General features: G+C 36.7%; 1 protein-coding gene across 2 annotated transcripts in view; it reads left to right on the forward strand.

Annotated features, from left to right (window-relative positions):
* The window catches only part of SESTD1 (SEC14 and spectrin domain containing 1), a 164,208-nt gene that overhangs the window by 13,735 nt on the left and 123,844 nt on the right, over window positions 1-26,629 (forward strand). Inside the window, exon 1 of one of the 2 annotated variants that reach the window (XM_017868272.1) lies at window positions 764-944. The exons of the other annotated variant lie outside the window; for it this stretch is intronic. The gene's annotated coding sequence lies outside the window, so the exon portion shown is untranslated. Of the gene's footprint in view, window positions 1-763; window positions 945-26,629 lie in introns of those variants that run through there. 2 annotated transcript variants of the gene reach the window in all.

The following is a 26,629-nucleotide window of genomic DNA, read 5'->3' on the forward strand; positions in this document are numbered from 1 at the left end:
CTTTTTCTTTTCTTTCTTCTTTTTTTTTTTTGAGACGGAGTCTTTTGCTCTGTCGTCCAGGCTGGAGTGCTGTGGCCAGCTTTCAGCTCACTGCAAGCTCCGCCTCCCGGGTTCACGCCATTCTCCTGCCTCAGCCTCCCGAGTAGCGGGGACTACAGGCGCCCGCCACCTTGCCCGGCTAGTTTTTTTTTTTTTTGTATTTTAGTAGAGACGGGGTTTCACCATGTTAGCCAGGATGGTCTCAATCTCCTGACCTCGTGATCCGCCCGTCTCGGCCTCCCAAAGTGCTGGGATTACAGGCTTGAGCCACCGCGTCCGGCCATAGTTCCTTTTTTATTGCTGAGTAGTATTCTGTGATATGAATGTACCACAGTTTATTCACCCATTGAAGGATATCTAGGCTGTTTCTAGCTTTTGACTCTTACGAGTAAAGCTGCTGTAAATGTTCATGTATAGGTTTTTGTGTGAACATCGCTCTTCATTTCTCTGGAATGAATGCCTAAGTGTGCGATTGCCAAGTTGTATGGTAGTTGCATGTTTAGGTTTTAAAGAGATTGCCAAACTGTCTTCCACAGTGTCTGTACTATTAATATTTTAAATTCCCACTAACAATATATGAATGTTAAAGATGGAATTATATCCCCACAAATTTCATATGTTGAAGCCCTAACCCCTAGTACCTCTGAATATGATTGTATTTGGAAACAGGTTTTTCTAAAAAGTGATTTTTGTTGAAATTGGGTCTTTAGAGTGGGCCCTAATCCATCTGACTGATGTCCTTAAAAGAAGAAATTTGAACACACAGAGAGACACCAGGGATATGAGCACACAAAGGAAAGACCATGAAAGGGCACAGAAAAAAGATGGTACCTGCAAGCCAAAGAGGCCTCAGAAGAAACCAGACCTGCTGACACCTTAATCGTGGACTTCTCACCTCCGGAACTGTAAGAAAAGACATTTTGCTGTTTAAGCTACCCAGTCTGTAGTATTTTGTTATGGTTGCTCTAGGAGAATAATAATATGAGTGATCCAGTTTTTTTGCAATTTGATTCTTCACTGTTTTTTTTTTTTTTTTTTTAGCCATTGTGATAGGTTTGTAGTGATGTCTCACTATGGTTTTAATTTGTATTTTCCTGGTGGCTAATGATGTTGAACATCTTTTCATGTGCTCGTCATCTGTATATCCTCTTTGATGAGATGTCTGTTCATGACTTCTGCCCTTCTGCCTGTTTTCTATTTGGATTTTTTTTTTAAACTGTTGGGTTTCAAGCCTTCTCTATATATTCTAGAAACTGGTTCTTTGTTGAATATGTGGTTTGTTAAGTAATTTATCCCACTCTGTAGCTTGTCTTTTCATTCTCTTAAGATGGTTGTTCACAGAGCAAATGTTTTTAGTTTTGATGAAATTTCAGCTCTAGATCCTGAAAATTTTGGAAAACTTTTCTTCTAAAAGTTTTACAGTTTTTCACTTTTCATTTAAGTCCATGATCGGTTTTGTATAAGGTGTGAGACTTAGGTCAAAGTCCTTCCTTCCTTCCTCCCTCCCTCCCTCCCTCCCTTCCTTCCTTCCTTCCTTCCTTCCTTCCTTCCTTCCTTCTGCCTGTGGATATTCAGTTGCTCCACCACCATTTGTAGGAAAGGCAATCTTTCTCCATTGAGTTGTTTTGTACCTTTGTCAAAAGCAATTGGGCATATTTGTGTGTTTCTATTTCTGAGTTTTCCTGTTTTATTCATTTATTGGGTTAACTGATTCCTTCTACTGTATTTTTTTCCAAAATTGTTTTACATAGTCTTTCTTTGCCTCTCTACGTAACTTTTAGGATAATTTTTTTCTATATTTACAAAGAATTTTGATAGAATTATGCTAGGAATTGCATTTAACGCATATAAATTCAGAGATAATTGACACATTTCTCTAGTGAGTCTGCAAATCCATGAATATGTTATGTCTCTCAGTGTTTTATAGGTCTTTGATTTCTCTCATCAGTATTTTGTAGTTTCCAGCACACAAGTATTATACATATTTTGTTAGATTTATAACTATTTAATTTTTTGGAGTGATTATAAATGATATTGTTTTTTAAATTTCATTGTTCATATGTTCATTGCTAGTATGTAGAAATACAATAGGGTTTTATATGTTTGTCTTACATCCTGCAGCCGTACAGAACTCACTAGTTCTAGGAATTTTTGCTAGATTTCTTGGGATTTCCTACATAGGCAATTATTTGCAAATGGGATAGTCTTCTTTTCTTTTATCTGTATGCCTTTTATTTCCTTTCCTTGTTATTGCACTGATTAGAACTTCCAGAACTGTATTGAAAAGATTGGTGAAAGTAGACATACTTGCCATGTTCTTTTTTTTTTTTTTTTTTAAAGACAGGGTCTCACTCTGTCACCCAGGCTGGAATGCAGTGATGTGATCATGGCTCAGTGCAGCCTTGACCTCCTGGGCTCAAGTGATCCTTCCACCTCAGCCTCCTGAGTAGCTAGGACCACAGGTGGGCACCACCACACCCAGCTAATTTTTTTGTTTTTTGTTTTTGTTGTTGTTGTTCTTCAGACAGGATTTCCCTATGCTGACCCGGTTGGTCTTGAACTCCTGGGCTAAAGCAGTTTTCCCACCTTGGCCTCCCAAAGTGCTGAGATTACAAATCTGAGCCACTGTGCCTGGCTGCCATGTTCTTTATCTTAGGACAAAGTATTCAGTCTTTCACAATTGAATATAATATTAGCTTTAAGTTTTTAATGCAAACTCTTCATCAAGTTGAAGTTCCCCTTTATTCATATTTTTCTAAGAGGTTTCTTAGGTACTGAATTTTGCCTATTTTTTTGCAAGAGTTCATGATTATGTGATTGTTACCTCCTTTAGCTTGTTAATATGATTTTCTAATATTCAATCAACTTGCCATCCCTACAATAAGCCCCACTTGATTACTTTGTATAATCTTGCTGTATATTGCTGAATACTATTTGCTAATATTTAGTTTAGGATTCTTAGGTTTATATTCATGTCTTTTCCTAGTTTTGGCATCAGTGTATTATTCACTTAATAAAATGAAATGGAAAGTTTTCCCTCCTCTTCTGTTTCTCTTTTCTGTTTCAATCTTCAACGTGGTCAATTCTCTTCTGTTTCTGGAAGAGATTGTGTAGAATTGGTGTTAATTCCTTTTAAAGTATTTTGTAGACTTCTCCACCTGGGCTTGGAGATTTCTTTTTTTCTTTTTTCTTTTTGAGTTTTATAAATTATGAATTTATTTTACTTGATAACTAAAGAACTATTCAAATTATCTATTTTATATTAGATGGGTTGTAATAGTTTGAGGAAGTGGCCCATTTAATCAAAGTGTGTAGAGGTGTTCATAGTACTCGCTTTTGCTGTCTGCAGAGGCTGCCATGATATCTCTGTTGCGTTCCAAATATTGGTAATCTGTGTTGTCTCTTTTTTTTTTTTTTACTTTTTTTCCCCTTCTGCTTGCTTTGGGTTTATTTTGCTCTTGAGATGGAAGCTGAAATTATTGTTTTGAGATTTTTTTCCTCTTTTCTAATGTATACATTTAGTGCTATAAATTTCCCTTCAGCATGGCCTTAGCTATGTTCCATATATTTGGATATATTGTAGTTTCATTTTTCATTCAGTTCAATATGTTTTTTTATTTGCCTTGAGACTTCCTATTTGGCTCTTAGGTAGTGTAAATTTCTGTTTACTCCTGTATCTACTGTACATTTAAGCCATTGCTAATTATTTACCATCCTAACTAACACTGTCAGAAATAACATCCTTTAACCAGGCATGGTGGTTCATGCCTGTAACCCTAGCCCTTTGGGAGGCCAAGGCAGGAGGATCCCTTGAACCTAGGAGTTCAAGACCTGCCTAGGCAACGTAACGAGATCTTGTCTCTACAAAAAAAAAAAAAAAAAAAAAAAAAGAATTAACAAATCAGCTAGGTGTGGTGGTACATGCCTGTAGTCCTAGCTACTTAGGAGCTGATGTGGGAGGGGTTGTGTGAGATAAAGAGTTCTAGGCTGCAGTGAGCTAGGAAGGTGCCACTGCACTCCTGCCTGGGTGACAGAGCAAGAAAACCCTGTATCTTAGAAAAAAACAACAACAACAAAACAAACAAAACCTTTGGGCATCTTCCATCTTCTGAAACTGAGTTTTCTAGACTTTTGTAAATGTTATAAGAACTTATGCTTCATTTATTTATTTTTTAATATGCCCCATCCCTCATGCAGCATCTAGACTTAGGCTTTTATTGGATGAAATGGTCTTACATAATGTAAACAAAGTTGGAATTAAATTTTAAAAAAAAGCTACCCTGATCTGATCAGCATACGTTATATATCAAAACATTACTACGTATCCCGTGAATATGTACAATTATTTTCAATTAGAAAACAAGTAAAATAAATACTTTAAAATATGTGCCCAGCCTTGACTGCTATTATAGTTATAAATATTACCTAGGTAGATAATAAAAGAATATATGCCCAAGTGGAATCTGAAAGTGGGAGACAATCCTCAACATGGACAAAGCAGAGGAAAAAAAAAAAAAAATATATATATATATATATATATGTGTGTGTGTATATATATAGTGTATATATATATGTGTGTATATATATATGTGTGTATATATATGTGTATATATGTGTATATATATGTGTATATATATATATGTGTGTATATATATATATAATGGGAAACTAATTCCTATTTCATAAACTCCTCAAAGTTGGATTTGGGCAGACTGCTGAGTAGATCTTTCTAATGAGTTTTACCATTAACCTACTTTCACTCTGCCACCTTCTCATGAGATTTTTTAGAAATGTTACTTGGTTACTAAGTGGTTGAAGATTGTTCTTTTATCTTTCTGTTATTGATTTCCAGTTTGAGGCCATTTGGGTCAGAGAAGAGATTCTGTATGATTTTGTTATTTTAAATTTGTTGAAGTTTGCTTTATTGCTCAGGTCTGTCTTGGTATGATCTATCTTAGTCTGTGATCCATGTGCATTTGGAAAGAAATTCGTATTCTGCTTTTTTGTGGTAGACCGTTTTATAAATGTTGATTAGATCTGGTTGGTTGATGTAGTGTTGAGTTCTTCTGTATCCTTGTTGATTTTCTGTGTAGTTGTTCGACAGACACTTGTTGATAGGGAGAGAAAGAAAGCGAGAGATACTGAAGAGATGTCTACAATTATAACTGTGCATTTGTCGGTCTTTTCGATTCTTTAGTTTTGCTTCACATATTTTTCAACTTTGTTATTTGGTGCATACACATTTAGGATTGCTATGTCTTCTTGTTGAATTGGCCCTTTTATCATTATAAAATGTACATCTCTGTCTCTGGTATAGCCATTCTCACTTTTCTTTGGTTAATTTTTTTTTTTTTTTTTTTTTGAGATGGAGTCTTACTCTGTCACCCAGGCTGCAATGCAGTGGCATAGTCTCGGCTCATTGCAGCCTCTGCCTCCTGGGTTCAAGCAATTCTCCTGCCTCAGCCTCCCAAGTATCTGGGATTACAGGTGCACGCCACCACACCCAGCTAATTTTTGTATTTTTAGTAGAGACGGGGTTTCGCCACACTGACCAGTCTGGTCTCGAACTCCTGACCTCGTGGTCCGCCTGCCTCGGCCTCCCAAAGTGTTGGGGTTATAGGCGTGAGCCACCGGCCCGGCCTGGTTAATGTTTACATGATTTATTTTTTCCATCCTTTTACTTTCAGCTTGCCTTTTTAGTATATTTGAAGTGAGTTTCTTGTAGGGAGCAATTAGTTGGGTCATGTTTTTTAATCTACTCTATTAACATGTTTTTTAATGACTATATTTAGACTAATATATTTACTGTAGTTGTTGCTGTGTTAAGGCTTACGTCTGCCATTTTATTTTCTATTCATCTCTGTTTCTCTTTTATCTGTTTTCTTTTTCCTCCCTTTTTATGGGTTATTTGAGCATATTTTATTTTTTTGAGATAAGGTTTCATTCTGTTGCCCAGGCTGGAGGGCGCTGATGCCATCACAGCTCACTACAGCTACTGGGCTTGAATGATCCTCTCACCTCAGCCCCCTAAGTAGCTAGGACCATAGGTGTGTGCCACCATATCTGGCTAATTTTTTTTTTTTTTGAGACAGAGTCTTCCTCTGTCGCCCAGGCTGGAGTGCCATGGCGAGATCTTGGCTTACTGCAACCTCCACCTCCTGGGTTCAAGCGAGTCTTCTGCCTCAGCCTCCCAAGTAGCTGGGACTACACACATGTGCCACCACACCTGGCTAATTTTTGTATTTTTAGTAGAGACGGGGCTTCACCATATTGGCCAGACTGGTCTTGAATTCCTAACTTCGTGATTTGTCCACCTCAGCCTCCCAAAGTGCTGGGATTACAGATGTGAGCCAGTGTGCCCAGCCCATCTCGCTAATTTTAAAAAATGTTTTGTAGAGGTAGGGTCTTGCTATGTTGCCAACATGCTGTGTTGCCCAGGCTGGTCTCAAACTCCTGGACTCAAGCAATCCTCTTGCCTTAACCTTCCAAAATGCTGGATTACAGGCATGAGCCAGCATACCCAGCAAGCATATTTTAGAATTCTGTTTTGATTTATGTGTTTTGTTTTTGAATGTATCTCTTTGTGTATCTTTTTTGGTGATTGCTCTAGGTATTAATATTATATACATAATTTATTACAGTCTACTGTTGTCATCATTTAACCAGTTTGAGTGAAGTGTAGAAACCTTACCTCGTTTATGGCTCTTTACCCCATTTGTAATATAATTGTCTTACAGTGTTTCCTGTACACACATTTAGAATCATGTCAGACAGCTATATCCTTGCTTCAGGTGTCAAACATAATTTAGACAACTCAAGACAAGGGAAGCCTATTGTATTTTCCCGTATTTTTACTACGTTTTTTTGTTTGTTTGTTCCCACTCTTCTGTGGTTTCCTCTTTTACCATTGTCTTTCTATTTAGAAATTTTCTTTTAGCCATTCTTTTGTGGTATATATGTCAGTAAAAGTTTTGCTTAGTTTTTCTTCCTTTGAGAATGTTTTGATTTCTCCCTCTAGCCTATAATATATTTTTACTGAATATAGTATTCTGGGTTGATAGTCTTGTTTCATCACTTGAAAATATTGTAGCACTCTCTTCTGGCATCCATATTTTTTTTGTTTTTGTTTTTGGTTGAGACAGTGTCTCCATCTATCTCCCAGGTGGTAGTGCAGTGGTGCGATCTCGGCTCACTGCAACTTCCACCTCTTGGATTCAAATGATTCTCCTGCCTCTGCCTCCTGAGTAGCTAGGACTACAGGCGTGCGCCATCATGCCTGGCTGATTTTTTTGTATTTTTAGTAGAGACAGGGTTTCACCATGTTGGCCAGGCTGGTCTTGAACTTCTGATCTCAAGCAATTCACCGGCCTCTGCCTTGAAGAGTGCTGGGATTACAGGTGTGAGCCACCACACCCAGCTGGTTTTGTTTTCTTAAAAAATTAATTCATTCATTAATTTTGTTTAGAGATGGCGTCTTGCACTGTCACCCAAGCTGGAGTGTAGTTGCAAGATCATAGCTCACTGCAGCCCCAAGGTACTGGGCTTAGTGAGGCTCCTGCTGGAGCTTCCCAAGTAGCTAGGATACAAGTGTACAGCACCTCATATATATATATATATATATTTTAAATACTTTCAACTTTTATTTTAGATCCATGGGGTACATATGGGTGCATATGTGGTTTGTTACATGGGTGTAGTACATGATGCTGAAGTTTGGGGTATGAATGGTCCTGTCACCCAAGTAGTGAGTAAGGTACCCAATAGGTAGTTTTTCAGCCCTTACTGCCCCACCCCCGGTAGTCACAGTGTCTCTTGTTATCATTATGTCCCTGTGTACCCATAGTTTAGCTCACACTTACAAGTGAGAACATGTGGTGTTTGGTTTTCTGTTTCATTGTTAATTCACTTAAGATGATGTCCTCTAGCTGCATCCATATTGCTGCAAAGGACCTGATTTCCTTCTTTTTTTATGGCTACGTAGTATTCCGTGCTATATTTGTCCACATTTTCTTTATCCAGTCCACCATTGTTGGGCACCTAGATTGATTCCATGTCCTTGCTATTGTGAATAGTGGTGCAATGAACATACAAGTGCATGTGTCTTTTTGGTAGAGCAATTTATTTTCTTTTGGATATATACCTAGTAATGGGATTGCTGGGTCGAATGGTAGTCCTGTTTTTAGTTATTTGAGAAATCTCCAAACTGTCCTGTTTTTAGTTATTTGAGAAATCTCCAAACTGCTTTCCCTACTGGTGGCTGAACCAGTTTACATTCCCACTAACAGTATGTAAACGTTATCCTTTCTCTGCAACCTTGCCATCATCTGTCATTTTTTTGACTTTTTAATAATAGCCATTCTGGCAGGTATGTTTACATTTCTCTGATGACTAGTGATATTGAGCATTTTTTCAGGTTTGTTGGCTGCTTGTATGTCTTCTTTCGAGAAATATCTGTTCATGTCTATTGCCCAATTTTTAATAGGGTTGTTTGTTTTTTGCTTGTTGAATTGATTAAGTTCCTTATAGATTCTGGATATTAGACCTTTGTCAGATACATAATTTGTGAATGTTTTCTTCCATTTTGTAGGTTGTCTGTTTATTATGTTGATAGTTTCTTTTGCTGTGCAGAAGCTCTTTAATTAGGTTCCACTTGTCAATTTTTGTTTTTGTTGCAGTTGCTTTTGAGGACTTAGTCATGAATTATTTGCCAAGGCTGATGTCTAGAATGGTATTCCTAGGTTTTCTTGTAGGATTTTTATGCTTTTAGGTCTTACATTTAAGTCTTTAATCCATCTTGAGTTAATTTTTGTATATAGTAAAAGGTACTGTCCGGTCTCATTCTGCACATGGCTAGCCAATTATCCCAGCAGCATTTATTGAATAGGGAGTCCTTTCCCATTGCTTGTATTGTCGAAGAGCAGATGGCTGAGGTTTGTCTTTATTTTGGGGTTCACTTTTCTGTTCCATTTGTCCATGTGTCTGTTTTTGTACCAGTACCATGCTGTGTTGGTTACTGTAGCCTTATAGTATTGTTTGAAGTTGGGTAATGTAATACCTCTGGCTTTGTTCTTTTTGCTTAGAATTGCCTTGGGTACTTGGGTCCTTTTTTGGTTCCAGATGAATTTTAGAATAGTTTTTTCTAATTCTGTGAAAAATGACATTGGTTGTTTGGTTGGAATTGCATTAAATCTGTAGATTGCTCTGGGCAGTATGGCCATTTTAATGATGTTGATTATTCGAATTCATGAACATGTAATGTTTTTCAATTAGTTTGTGTTCTCTGTAACTTGTTTAAGTAGTGTTTTATAGTTCTTTCTGTAGGGATCTTTTACTTCCTTGGTTAGATGTATTCCTACGTATTTTATTTTTGTGTGTGTGGCATTGTAAATGGGATAGTGTTTTGGATTTGACTCTCACCTGGAATGTTATTGGTGTGTAGAAGTGCTACTGATTTTTTACATTGTTTTTGTATCCTGAAACTCTACTGAGCACGTTTATCAGTTCTAGGAGCCTTTTGATGGAGGCTTTAGTGTTTTGTAGGTATACAATCATATTACAATGAAAAGAGATAATTTGGCTTATTTTCTTAGATATATGCCTCTTATTTCTTGCTCAGTTGCTCTGTCTAGGCCTTCCTGCCTGTTCTGAATTTATTTATTTTTATTTTTATTTATTTTTTTTTATGAGACAGAGTCTTGCTGTGTCACCCAGGCTGGAGTGCAGTGGCACAATCTCCGCTCACTGCAAGCTCTGCCTCCCGGGTTCACGCCATTCTCATGCCTCAGCCTCTCCAGGAGCTGGGACTACAGGTGCCTGCCACCATGCCCAGCTAATTTTTTGTGTTTTTAATAGAGACAGAGTTTCACTGTGTTTGTCAGGATGGTTTCGGTCTCCTGACCTTGTGATCTGCCCGCCTTGGCTCCCAGAGTGCTGGGATTACAGGCATGAGCCACCGCGCCCGGCCCTAAATTTTTTTTTTTAAAGATGAGAATCTTGCTATATTGCCAAGACTGGCGTTGAACTGGCCTGAGCAGTCTTCCTGCTTGAGCCCCCATCATGAGCCACTTTATTTGGTGGTTTTTGATGAGAAATCTGCTTTCATTTGAATCTTTTTTCTTTTCTCTTGTAGATAAGATTTCATTTATTTTTTGAATGCTTTCTTTGTCTTTGGTTTTCAAAAGTTTAATTAGGGTATAACTTGGCCCAGATTTTTTTTTCTGTGTCCCTCCTCTTTCCGCTTCATTCACCTTCTGTGTCTTTGGATTCTTTGCCAAATTAGGGAAGTTTTTAGCGCTTAATTTCTTCAAGTACTTTTTCAATCCTCCCCTCCCTTTCTCCACTACTTCTGGGACTCCAATGAAACAAATGTTTGGTCTTTCATATAGTCTCAGTGGTCCTTGAGGATCTGTTCATTTGTTGTTCAGTCTGTGTTCTTGTTATTATCATGCAATTTCTACTATATTTTATTGATTCCTTCGTTTGTGCCCTCATTCTGCTTTTGATCCCATTTACTGCATTTTTATTTGATTATTGTATTTTTTGGTTCTAAAATTTCCATTTGATTCTCTTGTATTTTCTGTTTGTTTGCCAAGGCTGTGTGTTTTCTTAGTGAGGCTTTCTGTTGTTTTATTTGTTTTAAACACGTTCATAATTCCTTGTGGAAGCATTTTCATCATGGATGCTTTAAAATCATTGTCAGCTCATTCTAACAGCGCCCCGTGTGGGCTCCACTCACACAACAGAGATGGAGAATGTTGGAGGTGGGAGATCATTACTAGATGAATGTGTTGGATCCCTACTTGGCTTTCTCTCACTTCACACTCCTGAGGGGTATTATATGCCTCCTTACAGACTTTCGAGAATGGAAGTCTAGGCCCTCCACTTGACCTTCTGGAATGGGTGAGGATGAGGCCAGTGTTTTGTGTAGTTTTGGCTAGAGTAGCACTATTTTTGTCTAAAAATTTTCTTTCCTGCTGGACTCTTCCTTCCTGGTCTTTGACTGGAGGCTTTTGTTGGGGCTTTATTTTTGTCTTCCCCTGTTGGTATTTCCAGGTTGCCAGTTTTACAGCTGCAAGTCTGAGATGTGATTAGGCAAAACGAAAACTCAAGGGAAACTTACCACTGAGTTGTTCCTTGGGTCCTGAGGCCCCTAGTCAGTCTGCATTCCTTTCTCTACCATTCACAGACTTCTTATGCTTGTTTTATATGTAATGTGTAGCACTTTTATTTGTACTTAGTGAGAGGAGTAGGAAAAACTCTATCTGTCCATCTTCCAAGAAGTAGAACACCAAGTCACTCCTTTTAGAAAATCTCCAGTGACTCTCTGTTGCCTGTAGATCATCATCTAAGTTTCTTAGTCTGTTATTCAGAGAGCTTTTTAATCTATACAGAATCTTAGCTTTTCTCTCCTCTTCCAGCTACTCCTGTGTGTCTCTATCATACCATTTGATGTTCTATAGAATTCTATTCTATAGGATTCTGCATTTCTACTCTCTCTATACCATGACCTTGATCAATTTGTTCCTCTGTCTAAAATGCCCCAATCCTTCATCTCTAGGCTATGTACCCCATCACCTTGTAATTTGCAAGCTATTAGGTGTGTGACTGGATCATCAGTTGTTCCAGAAGATGTGAAGCTGAAACTATTGAAAAATGTCAAAATATTATGTTCTACACTAGAATAGTTTGTCCTTCTAAAGTAAGGTAATGATTGTAAATTTGGTTGTTAGTATATCAGTATCACCAGCCACTGATTGTGGAGCATGTACTCGTTGTTGAATATTGGACTTAAACATTGGAATAGTAGATAATTTAAGGTTTATATTTAGTTAAATGGCATATCTTTAAGAAGAAAGCATTAGTAGTGCTAAATGATGCCTTATTATTTTAATCTATCTTAATAATGATAAAGACTTGGCCAGTGGTTTTGAATCCTAGCTGCATATGTTGTTTACCTGGGAAGCTCTGAAATAATTGCTGTGCCTAGGTCTAAACCCAGAGATTGCCATTCAGTTGATTTGAACTGGGGCTCTCGCATTGATATTTTTTAAAAGCTCCCCAAATGATTCTAATATGTAGCTGGGTTAAAATATAAGTGAACACCAGTGGTTTCAGTCATTTTTGAAGTTCTTTCCCGGAATGCTTCCAGCTGTGCAGCTTTTAACTTTATACTTCAAAGTTTTTACCTTAGCAGATTTTAAAAAAAAACCCTTGTACTTCCTGCAGATGACTCATCCAGGTGAGTCATTATATGAATTATGAGCTGGTTTGCAAAAGGGAGAAAACATTTTGTGGCAATAATTAAATTTCTGTAGACAATGTGAAATAAAAAAATTCAAGATTATTCTCTCAAAGATTTAAAAAAATTCTCTTACTGATTTTTTTAAAAGGTGGTTGCAGGAACAGTACAGAGCGTATAGCATCCTATATAATACATTGATACTGTAGAATTTTTTGTTGAATTAATAGTCTTAATCTCTCTTCGAGTGTTTACTTTTTGTCAGATACTAAGATATGTAGTCGGCACGAATATAGATAATAAAGAATTTACTGCTACAGCAGAGAAATCAAACATTAGTCGTGATTAGTATATGAAGCACTCTTGAATCTTATGATAAAACTGGTGTAAACATTTGGCATCTAAGTAGTTAATGTATTTAATTTAAGAGACTGACAGACTTTTAGTTTCTAATAATAAAAGCAGTTGGGGATAAGGAAACAAGGGCAAGGCAGAGGAAGAAAAAAAGGAGAAAAGAGGTCAGTTAATAAAGAACATAGAGAAAAAATAGACTCAAAGATAAGAATTCAATTAACTTTGTGACAACAAAGACTTTCCTCTGAGAAAGAAGAAATTAGGTGCTCTAGTTCATTATTTATTTTAGGGCCATATACTCAATTTGGTTCTTTATATTATGACTCCAAAGCATGGGAAGAATTATAAAATGACACTGACCTTTTTCCCTACACATAGTAATTTATTAAGCAATAAATTTCTAGTGTCTTACAGAAACTGGCATGACTAAGGGGGCTACTTTAAAGGGGCTGATGCTTCATGTTAGGTAAATCTCTAGGAATGGTAGTAAGAACATTATTAGATAATTGTCAAAGTATTTGTCAGATTTTGTTTTTCTAAATGTATATGCTGTAACTTTTATTTAATATATATTTTTTGTGGAATCCAAGAATTTTGAAGAAATTTGATCATGACAAGATTTCTAAGGCCATGAGAAGGCATTAATTTTTATTATGCCTAAAGTTTTCTATGGACTTAATAGTATGATTATACAGTTGAACCTTGAACAACAGGTTTGAACCAGATGGGTTCACTTTATGTGGATTTTCTTCTACGTCTGTCACTTGAGACAGCAGGGCCAACCTTTCCTCTTCCTCCACTTTCTCAGCTGACTCAATGTAAAGACAACAAGGATGATGACATTTTTGATGATCCACTTCCACTTAATGAATAGTAAATATGTGTTCTCTTTTTTATGATTTTCTTAATAACATTTTTTTCTCTAGCTTTATTCTAAGAATATTATATACAATACATATACAAAATATGTGTTAATCAGTTTTATGTTATTGGTAAGGCTCTGGTCAGCAGTAGGCTCTTAGTAGTTGAGTTTTTGGGGAGTCTAAAGTTATATGTGGATTTTTGACTATGTGGAGGGTAGGTACCTGTAACCCCTGTATTGTTCAAAGGTCAACTTACAATTAATACTTACTGTTTCATTTCCAAATTTGTATGCCATGACTGGATTTCCGTCATTCTGGCAGGAGATAAAGATACCGACTCCCATGGACTCTTGTCTCTGATGAGCAGGGGTGGGGGAAGTCTCTGTACTCAAACATTGAGGGCAGATTTTGAAGTTACCCTTTATGCTTCTATATTTGGCATATGTGTCATATTACAAGTTTGGAAATGAGCTTACTGACAGAAGGAACCATGGAAAATAATCACTTTCCTTATTTCAAAAGAAAATAAATCTTTATAAAATTAGCCCTTAAAATATCTCCAAACTTAGCCATTTGTCTTATGTTCACTGACAGTATGCTTAGGGCTTGTAGGGAAGGGACACACACACAATGGTAAATAAAAACTGGCTGCGTGCCTTACTTTGTAAAGCACATGTTTTTAATGTATGCTAAATTTTATGCCCGGAAATGTAGGCTATGATGGAAATGTGGGAAGGGCCAGGTAAACGAGGATCAAATCACGCCAAGTCCCCCAAAAAGTGTAATACAAAGTGAACATCAGAAGGTCATCGAGAAAAACAGGAGAATGGGGTATTAAAACACAAGAAGACAGCAAAAACAGTGCAAATTTCTGTAGGTATGATTATGGATATTTGTGTGTCATGGTATTTTTTTTTCACAGAAGCTTTCATATGGATTCTCATGTCATTAGTGATTTAAGGATCTCTGTTTTAGGATTAGAAAATAATTTCATTTGTCTCTGTAATATATTAGAAAGGAGGGCAAGTGTAACATTTGCAGTGTTTTCTTTTAAACATTTTTCTGATAGAAGATTATATAATCGGTTTGGTTTTAGATCAAGAAAATAAGATTAAGACCTAATTAGATATTTTTGTAGACTTGATTTTAAATCAGGAATTAACTGCTTTTAAAACACTTTGACCAAAAAGATGATCCTTGCACTTAAATATCACCAAGTAAAACTACTTGGTAAAATATGGTTGTATATTATTCTATTTACATACATTTATTTTGGTCCCAACTCATGATTGTAAAGCCCATGAACCCCAAAGTGTTCTGAATCATCAAACTATAGCAAATACAAATGAAAAAAAAACTACATCAGGTGTTTTTTCAAAGATGAGTGTGAAATAATTTAGTCTAGGACTTGTTCTTACATATTAAATTACAAGTAAGAGCACGGGTTGTCTCCCGTATTTAAATATTTATCTCCTGAAAATTATTTCTTCATTTTCTTAGATTTTACTTGTCAACATACAGATTGAGGCTTTCTTAACATCTACCCTTTACTATATGCTCAGGTAGTATGTATGTATATGTATATATAATTTTTAAAAATTACTTTTTAGAGACAGGATCTCTCTGTGTTACCTGGCTTAGAGTGCAGTGGCACCATTGTAGCTCATTGTAACCTCACACTCTTGGGCTCAAGTGGTCCTCCCACCTCAGCCTCCCAAGTAGCTAGGGCTGTAGACATGCACCACCATGCCCAGCTTTTTTTTTTTTTTTTTTTTTTTTTTTTAAAGACATGAGGTCTCACTATGTTGCCCAGGCTGGTCTTGAACTCCTGGGGTCAAGCAGTCCTCCTGCCTCAGCTTCCCAAAGTGCTGGGATTACAGATGTGAGCCACCACACCTGGCTACATATAATTGCTCATTGTAATAAACACTATTTGAGTTCATATTATATCTTAAGTAATTCAACAAGTAAAAATGATATGGTTCCTTCTGTCAGTGAGCTCTTGTTAGAAGGGGAGATAGATGATGATGAATAATAATCATAATAGAGTGGAAGGTAAATGGTAGCACTGAGGAGGGAGAGAATGGGTACTTATTCTCCCCTTGAGTGTTGTGTCAGGGAAGGTTTCACAGAGAAGGTGAATCTAAGATAAGGTTAAAGCATGAGTAGAAATTTCATGGACAAAGGATTGTAGTAATGATGTTTCAACAAAGATGACATCATAGGCCAGGGCTCAAACCATGAAACAGTTGCAAGTTCAGAGAGTTGCACTTGGTTTCTTGCTAATGAGAAAAACATGAAGTGGAGAGAGGCAGGAGGATGATCTGGAAGACTTAAGTCTTGTAAAAGAATTGGCTGTGGAGGACCATTCGGGATTTTCAAATTGAGTGAGAGAATTGATTTTGCAAGTGGGTAAAGGCAATTGAGTCTGGAGTCAGGAAATGTTTCCGAGGTAATAGGTATTTGAGGCAATAGTGCTGTTGAGAAGAGGGTAGAATCAGCAGGCTATGTGCCATTTGTATGTAGACGGTACAGGAAAAGAATAACTTGAGGCTTTTCTTAGATTTTTGCCTTTGGTTTTTATAATATGTATGTGGGTTTGGACATATGTTGAGGAATAACGTAGAAAAGCTAGTGACTTCTGACTGTTATTTTACCTACATTTATTTTATTTTGAAATAATTTCAGACTTATAGAAAAATTGCAAAGACAATTCAAAGAATTACCATATAGGGTTCACTCCACATTCTCCTAATGTTAACTTTTTACCATATTTGGTTTCATATTTTCATGAGGCAGTATTTGTTTCTGAACCATTTGGGAGTAATTTGTAGCTATTATGTCCCTTAGCCCCTAAATACATATGTCCCTTTATTCTTAAGTATGTCCCCCAAACAAGGATTTTTTAAAAATATATAACCACAATATAATCATCAATATCAGGAACTTAACATTGATGCAGTACTCTCTAGACTTTATTTAAATTTTGCAATATTTCCTAATTTCCTTTTAAGTAAAAGAGAAACTATTTCCCCTGGTATAGGTTCCAGTTCAGGATTATATGTATTACTTTGGTTTTCATGTCTCTTTAATTTCCTTAATATAGAACACTTCCTCAGTCTTCCTTTGTGTTTCATAATATGACTTTTTTTTTTTTTTTTTTTAAGGGATGAGATTTCACTATGTTTCCAAGGCTGGCCTTAAACTCCTCGCCTCAAGCAGTCCTCACACCTCAGCCTTCCAAAGTGCTGGCATTGCAGACATAAGGCACTGTGGCCAGCTGATAAACGACATTTTAAAAGAATTCCAGTCAGTTATTTTTTAGAAATATTTTTGCCATTTGAGTTTGTCTGCTATTTCCTCATGATTAGATTCAGGTTATGCATTTCTGGCTGGAATACTACCGAAGTGATGTGTCCTCAGAATCTCTTATCAGGAGACCCATACTATTGTTTTGTTCCTTTACTGGTGATGTATACCCCTACTATTTTTAGTAGAGACGGGGTTTCACCATGTTGACCAGGCTGGTCTCAAACTCCTGACCCCAAGTGATCTACCCGCCTTAGCTCCACAAAGTGCCAGGATTGCAGGTGAGCCACTGCGTCTGGCTTAAGCCTTTTCTTATATTCTGGCAACAAGTGTTTCAGAGTCATCTTGTACTTTCCTTATCCAGCCTTGAAATCTCTCATATTTTCAAGCAGCCCTAATTCTTTTTAGGGGGAATGTTATTTAGAAATCAAGATCTGGGCACTCAAGCTACTGAGAGATGTCTATTTATTTGTTTATTTATTTAAAGGGATTTGCTTACATGATCATGGAGGCTGGTAAGTCTGATCTGCAGAGTCAGCAAGCAGGCTGGAGACCCAGAGAGAGCTGATGTTCTAGTTTGAAGGCCATCAGGCAGGAAGAGCCGATGTTGTAAATGAAGTCTGAAGGCAGACCTGCTGAAGGAATGCCTCTGAGAGTCAGTCTTTTTGTTCTACTCATGCTTTCAACTGATTTGATGAGGCCCACCTACATTACGGCGGGCAAACTGATTTACTCTACCAGTTAAATGTAAATCTTATCCAAAACACCCTTACAGAAAACAAGAAAATGTTTAACCAAATATGTGGACACACTGTGGCCCAGTCAAGTCAACACCTGAAATTATTGAAATTAACCATCAGAGCCCTCCAAGTGGACAGAACCAGGGCATGCATACACACACACGCGTGCACACACACACACACCAGGGCATGCATACACATACACATATACACACACGCCAGGCCATGTGCATACACAGGCACACATGCATGCATGCATGTATCCCTGTATCTATCTCTGTATAAAAACTATGAATACTGCTGGATATGGTGGCTCATGCCTGTAATCCCATCGCTTTCAGATGCTAAGTCAGGTGGATTAGTTGAGGTCAGGAGTTCGAGACCAGCCTGGCCAACATGGTGAAACCTCATCTCTACTAAAAATACAAAAATTAGCCAGGCACTGTGGTGTGTGCCTGTAACCCCAGCTACTTGGGAGGCTGAGGCAAGAGAATTGCTTGAACCCAGGAGGCAGAGGTTGCTGTGAGCTGAGATTGTGCCACTGCACTCTAGCCTGGGTGACAGAGCGAGACTCCATCTTAAAAAACAAAAACAAAAGCAAAAAGAAACTATGAAGACATATTCCTGTTCCAGCCATCATTACCGGGTTCATTTTAGCCTCCTTCTGCCCTTTCCATATTTGTACTACCTTTGACAATAAGAAGTCTGGTTTCTGCTGTTCACAGTATACTTACTTATTTGCTGAATCTTAGAATACACAAAAAGTAATTTAGAATTGCTAATCCTTAACACTATAAAACCCAGTTATTGGAATTCAGTGTTTACTTACAGTTCTGTTTTGTTTACGTCCTGAGAATATGTAGTAAAAATACTGTGTTCAAAAGTTACTTTGGTGGTTAGGTCTTCCTTTCTTCCTAAATTTTCCCTGAGTCATTTGAAATACCATTAGAGACATTCGTTTTGTTTGATTTCCATCTTAGATTTTTTTTCCTTTGTCATCTTTGTGGATCTCCTTATTTCTTTTGAGTATATGAAGCATTAACATGATTCCGACAGTCAGAACCATACAGAAAGCTATACACAGAAAAGTGTTGATCATCCCTCCCATCTTTTTCTACCACTTCTCCAGTCCACTCATCTTCTCCATCCCCTATTTTCTGCTCCCTAGGTGATTACCCTGATTAATTTCTCATGTATTTAATTCTTTTGGTTCTCTGTACACAAAATGGACAGATAAATGTATATCTTCTTTCCTGTAGAAAAAGTAACACACTAAATATATTCTTTTCTATTTTGTTTTTCCCACTTGACCGTATATATTGGATATCTATAATGATACAGAGAGCTCTTTATTAATTTTTAGAGCTGCATAGTACTCCATTGTGTGGATCTACAGCTTGTTTATTCAATCACTTTCCCATTTGTGGACATTCAGGTTATTTCTGATTGTATTTTACAATTATAAATATCACTGCAATAAATAATCTTTGTAATATGTGTTTTTATATTGTTGAAATGTATCTTCTCCCTTGTCGCTTCTTATTTTGAATTTGTACTTTCTCCTTTTGTTTTTGTTTTTTTTTTCTGGATTAACCTTGTTCATTTACTTAAAAAAATTCTAGGATTTTGATTTATGAATTAAATATGATTTTTAAAGTTCTCCACCTAGCTGATTTATTTTGTCTTTATTATTTCTAGTCTCTGTTTTCTCTTGGTTTAGTTTGTTCTTTTTGAATTACAAATGTTCAAGGCTGTATAGATTTTCCTCTGTTCAGGGTATTAAATGTGTAATTTTATATCTTTTTTTGGAAAATGTATAATTTTGAGGTAGAATGCTGTTTTGTTTTGATTTTGTTAATATCTAGTTTTATTAGAATTATGATCAGAGTGTTTGTGTTATTACTACTTCATGAAATATACTGTTGCTTTTTAAATTACCTAATATGTGTGCACTTTTTTTGGTCAATATTTATGTCCATTTGTGAAGGAGGTACAGTTTTTATTACCAGGGTATGTAGTTGTCAGTTAAGTTTATAAGTGTTTTTCAGTCTTACATATTATTAAAGTTATGTTCGTTTGTCTGTACATCCCTGTACTTTCTGCTTTTTTAAAGGTAGTTGCTGTGTGATGATAGGCATACACAGTGGTTATATCTTCATTGTGAATTGCAGCTTCTAACATTAAACAGTGTTTCTCTGTGTCATAGTTAATGCTTTAGTATCAAGATCAGTACTCTTACTTCCTTATTGTTTCTGTTTGCTTTGTGTGCCTTTGCTTATCCCTTTTTTTAAATTAAACAATTTTTTTTTTTTTTTTTTCTTTTTTTTTGAGACGGAGTCTTGCTCTGTCGCCCGGGCTGTAGTGGAGTGCAGTGGCCAGATCTCAGCTCACTGCAAGCTCCGCCTCCCGGGTTTAGGCCATTCTCCTGCCTCAGCCTCCAGAGTAGCAGGGACTACAGGCGCCTGCCACCTCGCCCGGCTAGTTTTTTGTATTTTTAGTAGAGATGGGGTTTCACCGTGTTAGCCAGGATGGTCTCGATCTCCTGACCTCGTGATCCGCCCGCCTCGGCCTCCCAAAGTGCTGGGATTACAGGCTTGAGCCACCGCGCCCGGCCAATTTTTTTTTTTTTTTTTTTTAGCATTTTGGTCTATGCTGTTTTAGGTTCTCTCTTGAATAGGCATTTATTAGGTATTTTTTTAATAGCCAAATGAAAAAAATTTTAATGACTTATGTTTGATTTCAACTCTTATGTTATAAATACTGTGTACATTGTTATATTTTTCTTTATTTCTCTGTGACGTACTTTCTTTGCCTTTTCATCTTTAAATTTTTTTTTTGATATTTAGGCTTTGCTGTTTGTTGTAGCAGCTACTTGTGTGTTTATGCCTTTTTTAAATGTCTTCATTTCATTGTTTTCTTATTTAAGTTCATACGATCTATTATGTTAGTTTTTAATGGCGTCCTATAATTCTTATCTATTGCTATTTCAACAGTCAAAAGTTTATTTTACATTTTTCTTTTTCTCTTTCTTTTTCCATTTTTTTCAGTTGCATTATGTCTGTTTCATCCTCAGTCCTTAATTGCAACTTCGTTTTGCTCTTAGATCTACAATTAAATATATTAAATTTTCACCACCAGTTCTTTTGCTGAAGTTTACCTATTGGTTAGATATAGCTCAGATTTTAGTGGATTTCTTAAGAAGAACTCATGGTGACCACAATATTCCCTGAGTTCCTGCATATTAAAAATTGTTCTCCTGTAGCCTTAATATTGGTAGTACAGGTTGGGTGGCAATAAGTCCTTGGTTCACACTTTCCCTTTTTATAATGTGGCCTTGCTTTCTATATGTTTTGTTGTTTTGAGAAGTCTGATGTCACTCTTAATTTTCTTGCCCATGTAAGTTGCTTGAATCTTTTGTTTGGAATTCCTAGATCTTTTCCTTTTCATATTTTTAAAGTCTAATAGTTTTACTATAATATATCTTAGAGTTGATTTTAACAGGTCAATTTTCCTTGCTACATTAGTGGGTTCTCTTAATGTGTGGAATCAGATTTTGTTTCTGCAAATTTTTTTTTGGATTATAGTTTTAAATATTAATTCTGTTCTAATATTTTCTTTTTCTTCTTTAGGAACTTCAGTTACTCATATAGTTATACCTTCTTTGTTTAGCTTCCATTTTACCAGCTGTTCCTGTGATTATTTTTTTTACCTCATTATCTCATTTTCATTCTCTTGATTCTTTTCCTGTTTTCCTCAGTACCTTTTTATTAAGGTTTTAGTTTTCTCTATTTTTGACCAGGAATTTAGTCCTCACCTTTTCTCTCTCTTTTTTTTTTTCTTTTTGCCCATTCTATTTTCAGGTTTACATTTCTGATTTATGATGGTTTTCATACTCCTGAATGCTTGTTTACAGAGATACAATTCAGGCTGGGCGCAGTGGCTCATGCCTGTAATCCCAGAACTTTGGGAGGCCGAGATGGGCAGATGGCTTGAGCCCAGGGGTTTGAGACTAGCCTGGGCAACATGACAAAACTCATTCTCTACAAAAAATACAAAAAATTAGCCGGATATGGTAGTGTGTGCCTATCGTCCCAGCTACTGGGGAGGGTGAGGTGGGAGGATCACTTGAGCCCAGGAGGTAGAGGTTGGGGTGAGCTGAGATCATGCCACTGCACTCCATCGTGGGTGACAGAGTGAGAGAGACCCTGTCTCAAAAAAAAAAAAAAAAAAAAAGATACAATTCAGTTTGGAATATTTATTACAATCTTCTACTTTGTTGTTGCCTTTTGTTGGAGGTGCTTTTCATTAGCTTAATTGTCCTAACGTTATTTTTTATTTTAGAAATTTTATATAGATGAAGGTTGCAGCAACTCTGTATGTCTGTGAGCAGGGCTGTTGTTGTAGGGGGTTTTATGAGATTGCTAATTCAAGTATGTCCTCCTCTGTCAGTGTAGCCAAGTGTGGTTTGTTTGTTGGATGGCTTTTTTTCACCTTTTGAGGGAGAGGATTTTGTATTTCTCAAGTAGGGGTGTGTGTGTGTGTGAGAGAGAGAGAGAGTATAAGTTCTTACGAAATCTTAAATTTCTTTGTGTATATAAGAATCTTACAGAATCTGAAATTTTCTTTTTAGTTTCTTTTTTCATCACCATGTAATTTCCAAAACACACATTCTTTTCTTTTACCACCTTCCTTGTTTGTATTAGTCAGAGCTCTCCAGAGAAATAGAAACAAAAGGATGGAGAGTTATATAGATATATATCTAAATACATATGTATATCTAGATCTAGAATGAGATTTTTTTTTTTTTGGTAAGAAACTGACTCATGTAATCATGGAGGCTGAGAAGTCCCACCATCTGCAAACTGGAGACCTGGGAAGACCTGTGGTGTAAATTCCAGTCAGTCTGAAGGCCTGAGGACTAGGAGCAACAATGGTGTAAGTTCCAGCCCAAGGACAGGAGAAGACTGCTGTATCAAGCTATAAGGCAGATAGAATTCAGCCTTTCTTCCTCCTTTTGTTCGGTTTGGTATCTTAAGTTGAATGATGCTCCCTTACATTAGGGAAAGTAATTGCTTTACCTATTCCACAAATTCAAATGCTTGTCTTTTCCAGAAACACGCTAATAGACATAACCAGACATAATGTTTAACCAGGTATTTGGGCATCTCGTGGCCCAGTCAAATTAACACATGAAATTTACCGTCATACCTTTGATGCATTACCTTATCAAGACTACCTTCTTGAACCCTCCCTGTACTTTTAATTTCCTTCCCTATAATTTTTTCTCATCTACGAGTGGTCTTCTTGAGGATTTTTTCACTTAGGCTGGACTTTCTTTTTCTGTGGATGATTTTAGTTTATTTTAGGCTTTCTGTCCTCACCTCCAGCCCCCTTTTTCTTTTGCACAATTTTTCTTCCCCTAGATCTATCTGTCCTCTCTGTAATGGCTTAGGGGAAAAGCTTGAGTAATATCTCCGCTAGAATGGAGTTTATGTTTTCTACTTTACATAATTTGAAGTTAGTTTGTCTTGTATTAGAAGTATGAAATTTGTATGGTTTTATTTGTTCTTTTAGCTTTTGAAGGTCTTTTTAGCTTTTGACGGTTATATTGGAGGATTTGGATTTACATGGCCACTAATACCTTGATTAACCCATGAGTTATGAAACTTCACACCAGTTGATAATTTTTTCCCTACTGAAACCAGAGTAGGTTACTTAGTGTTTCTGTGTAATGCCAATGGACCTGGTTAGCATTCAAGATGAAGCCTGTGTGCTTTCCTGATGTAGGATGAGTCCTTGGTTCTACAGTATTTTCCTTCATTAAAGACAGACCCCATTCCCACCACAGGTTTGTATCTTAAGGCAAAGTCGTTGCAACATCTTTTCTGCCACTGTATTTGCAAACCCTAAGATGGAACTCCTTTCACCTTCCATTACACACATGGACATATTTGTTATAAAGGAGATATATAACCCTCCAAAATGTAGAATGTGTAATCGAGGTAAGAGGTATAATATTCAGGCCAGGAGTAGTGTTGAGGAACTTCCTCATCTACAATATGCACACAAGCACGCATGCGTGCACAGACACAGACACATACACCCGTGACATATTTAATGTCTGTCATGTTATAGAGGCCGCCTGGTAGCACACTAAATTACATTCTACTTCCACAGTGTGAGGGTCTGGGGACTATACATAGATTTTTTTCTCAGTGATTGATAGATGGTATAGATTCCTAGGAGGGGAGGATCATAAGGAGGCCGTTCGGAAAGGATGATTGTCTCACTTCTAGTTCTTTAACCATTGAGACCAGTGTGAGTGGGCTTAAGCTAAAAGGGGGATTTAATTGAGTAATTTTGGCATATCACCCCACACCAAATGGCAGCTGGGTTCTCTTAAGGTACTGAAGCCAGGGTGAGTGGTAAAGTAACTTGCTTAAGGTCACACACCTAATAAGCGGCAGAGTCAGATCTGATCCCAGTTCAACCTGGTGCTAGCCTTAATCATGACAACCTGCTGCCTCTGTTCATTTTCCCCCCAAAATTTCTAGTAATGTCAAGAGCTCCATAGGCAGTGCAGAAGTCATTGAAAACCGGGGTGCCTCCTACCTAAGCTTTATACTAGAAGCAGTGACACTTTAAGAAAGCTCTTTTAACCTTAAATCATTTTTTGTAAAGGAAACAATGATCATAGTCCCTTATTTTTAAATATTAGATTTTGTGTTGTACGAAAACTATTTGTTCAAATAGCTGTTTTAGAGTATAGTAATAGTGGATGGCAAAAACATTGTTACCTCAATTCTTAGAAATACTTGCTAGCAAAAACTTATTTTTGACTGTCCAGAGGAATCCCAAAATTTTCTCTGTGCTGCCTTTGTGGATGGTATCAGATAATCTGCCAAGTGAGAGGTTAGTGGCAGTCAGGAGCCATCTAAATATTTTGAGAATGTACTAAGAACTGAAAAGGCTTCATAGTTACTAAAGTGGGAAAGTGAGGTGGGGGATAATAGTGAATATTGTAATAAAAGTTAAGATGTAATTTTATAAAATGGAAACAGCTGCATGTTAAATAGTGACTTTTTCCAAATTTTGAAATACAGATAATGAAAACTCAGTAAAAGTAGTAAAGTCAAATAAGCCATTTCTGAAGCCAAAAGTTGGAGTTGACTCAGCATAAAGAAGGCTTTATGAAGTGCCCCTCTTCATTCATGATCCTAATGGGCCAGGTCTCAAAATGTTTCAGTAAATGTCCCTGAACTATGTAATTTAATATTCTGCTCAAAGTAAGTAATGCTCTATTCATAGTTCTTTGGCATGTTTAAAATTATCTAAGCTTGTTTTTTCCTTCCTTTTTCTCCTGCTTCCTCTCTATTCTGCTAAGTGGCACCTAACTGAGAAAGCTGGCAGGATCATTATTCAACAAATATTTATTGCGCATTGGCCATCTGCCAGGCATTGTCCTAGGCAAACAAATAGACACATTCAAAATGACATAGGCAACATCTATTTTAGATTTCAGAAATAACTATTTTGGCTTTATTGACTGTTTAGGTAAATAGATTGTTATTAAATTTGGGTATGCTCTTTAGTGTTAATATGCATCATGCTCAAAATCTTTGGAATCTGTTTCTTTTCTGGATCAAATAATATGACATTTATTGATTATTAACCTGGAGATCTGCCTGGTCTTCTGACCAACCACTTCTGTGCACATATCAGCGTGAGTGGATATTGTGGACATAAATGTTTTTCACAGGAATTTAATCACTTAACTAAAAGTATAATAATGGTGATAGTGATAGTGAGAAGGAGACTGCTGGGAAAATGACTGTGGTCACAAAAGTGAGAAAGGCCTAACAAGATAAGGAATAAATGTCTCCATTGCCAATAGAGTGACAGAAGTTGGGGTTCTGCCTGTATGCCTGCCTGCCTCTTTTTATCTTATGGCTGTTGCAGTGATCAGAATTGGTCTCCTGTCTTCTCAGCAGTCTTAAATGGGGTCCAGATACTCAGATTTTTCCCCACACCAGGCTTTAAAATATGTTGGTGAATATGAGGATATTTTAAGAGTATGTGTAGCCTATTTTCTGCCTTCCCTTGAGATTTGAAATAAAATATTGCTAAAATGAAAATTGTTTCAAGAATTATAGCTCCCTCTTATACATTTTTGATATGTTTAACGATTTAGTTTTCCGAAATTTTTATGGACCTTTTAAACATACAGAAACATAGGGAATGATAAAAGGTACCACTGTTTACTCATCATCCATTTATAACAGTTATCAATAAGTGGCCAATCCTGTTTTATGAATATTCTTCCTTCTCCATTATTGAAGCAAATCTTAATTGTATGGTCTGAATGTCCCCCAAAATTCATGTGTTGAAACTTAGCTCCAACTGTGGTTGCTTTAAGAGGTGTAGCCTTTGGGAGGTGATTAAGTCACAAGGGCTATGCTCTCATGAATGGGACTAGCACCCTTATAAAAGGACTCGAGATTGAAGGAAATGCTCTCTTGCTCTCCCACTTTTCTGTCACATGAAGACACAGCATTTGTACCCTTTTTGCCCTCTCATCTCTCTGCCATGTGAGGACACCTAGATGATACCATCCATGAGAACAGGGCTTCACCAGGCTCTGAACCTGCCGGTGCCTTGATCATGGACTTCTTAACTTCCAGAATTGTGAGAAGTAAATTTCTATTATTTATAAATTACTCCATTTCAGGTTTTTTTGTTACAGTAGCATGAACGTATTAAAATACCCAGACATATTTCATTAAAGTATATGTCATTTAAAATATAAAGATCTGTTTTAAAAAATATAACCTTAATGTCATATCTTTAAGAAAATGAATAATTATATTTGAGGGATGTCAAAAACTTTTATTATTTATATTACAATAAAGGTTACTACATTAATTACCACAAGCATGAGAATTAATATAACTTAGAGCTTAAGAGTAGGGCTTCTGTAGGAGATACAGGAAAATAATCCTAAGTTGTTTTTTTCATCTCTGACACAGTCAACATAGAACACTTCATTTCTGGTCACTAAAATGTGTGGAAATGTTCCCCCACCAGCA

The sequence above is a fragment of the Rhinopithecus bieti genome, unplaced genomic scaffold, assembly GCF_001698545.2.
Source record: "Rhinopithecus bieti isolate Rb0 unplaced genomic scaffold, ASM169854v2 scaffold_3062, whole genome shotgun sequence".
NCBI lineage: Eukaryota > Metazoa > Chordata > Mammalia > Primates > Cercopithecidae > Rhinopithecus > Rhinopithecus bieti.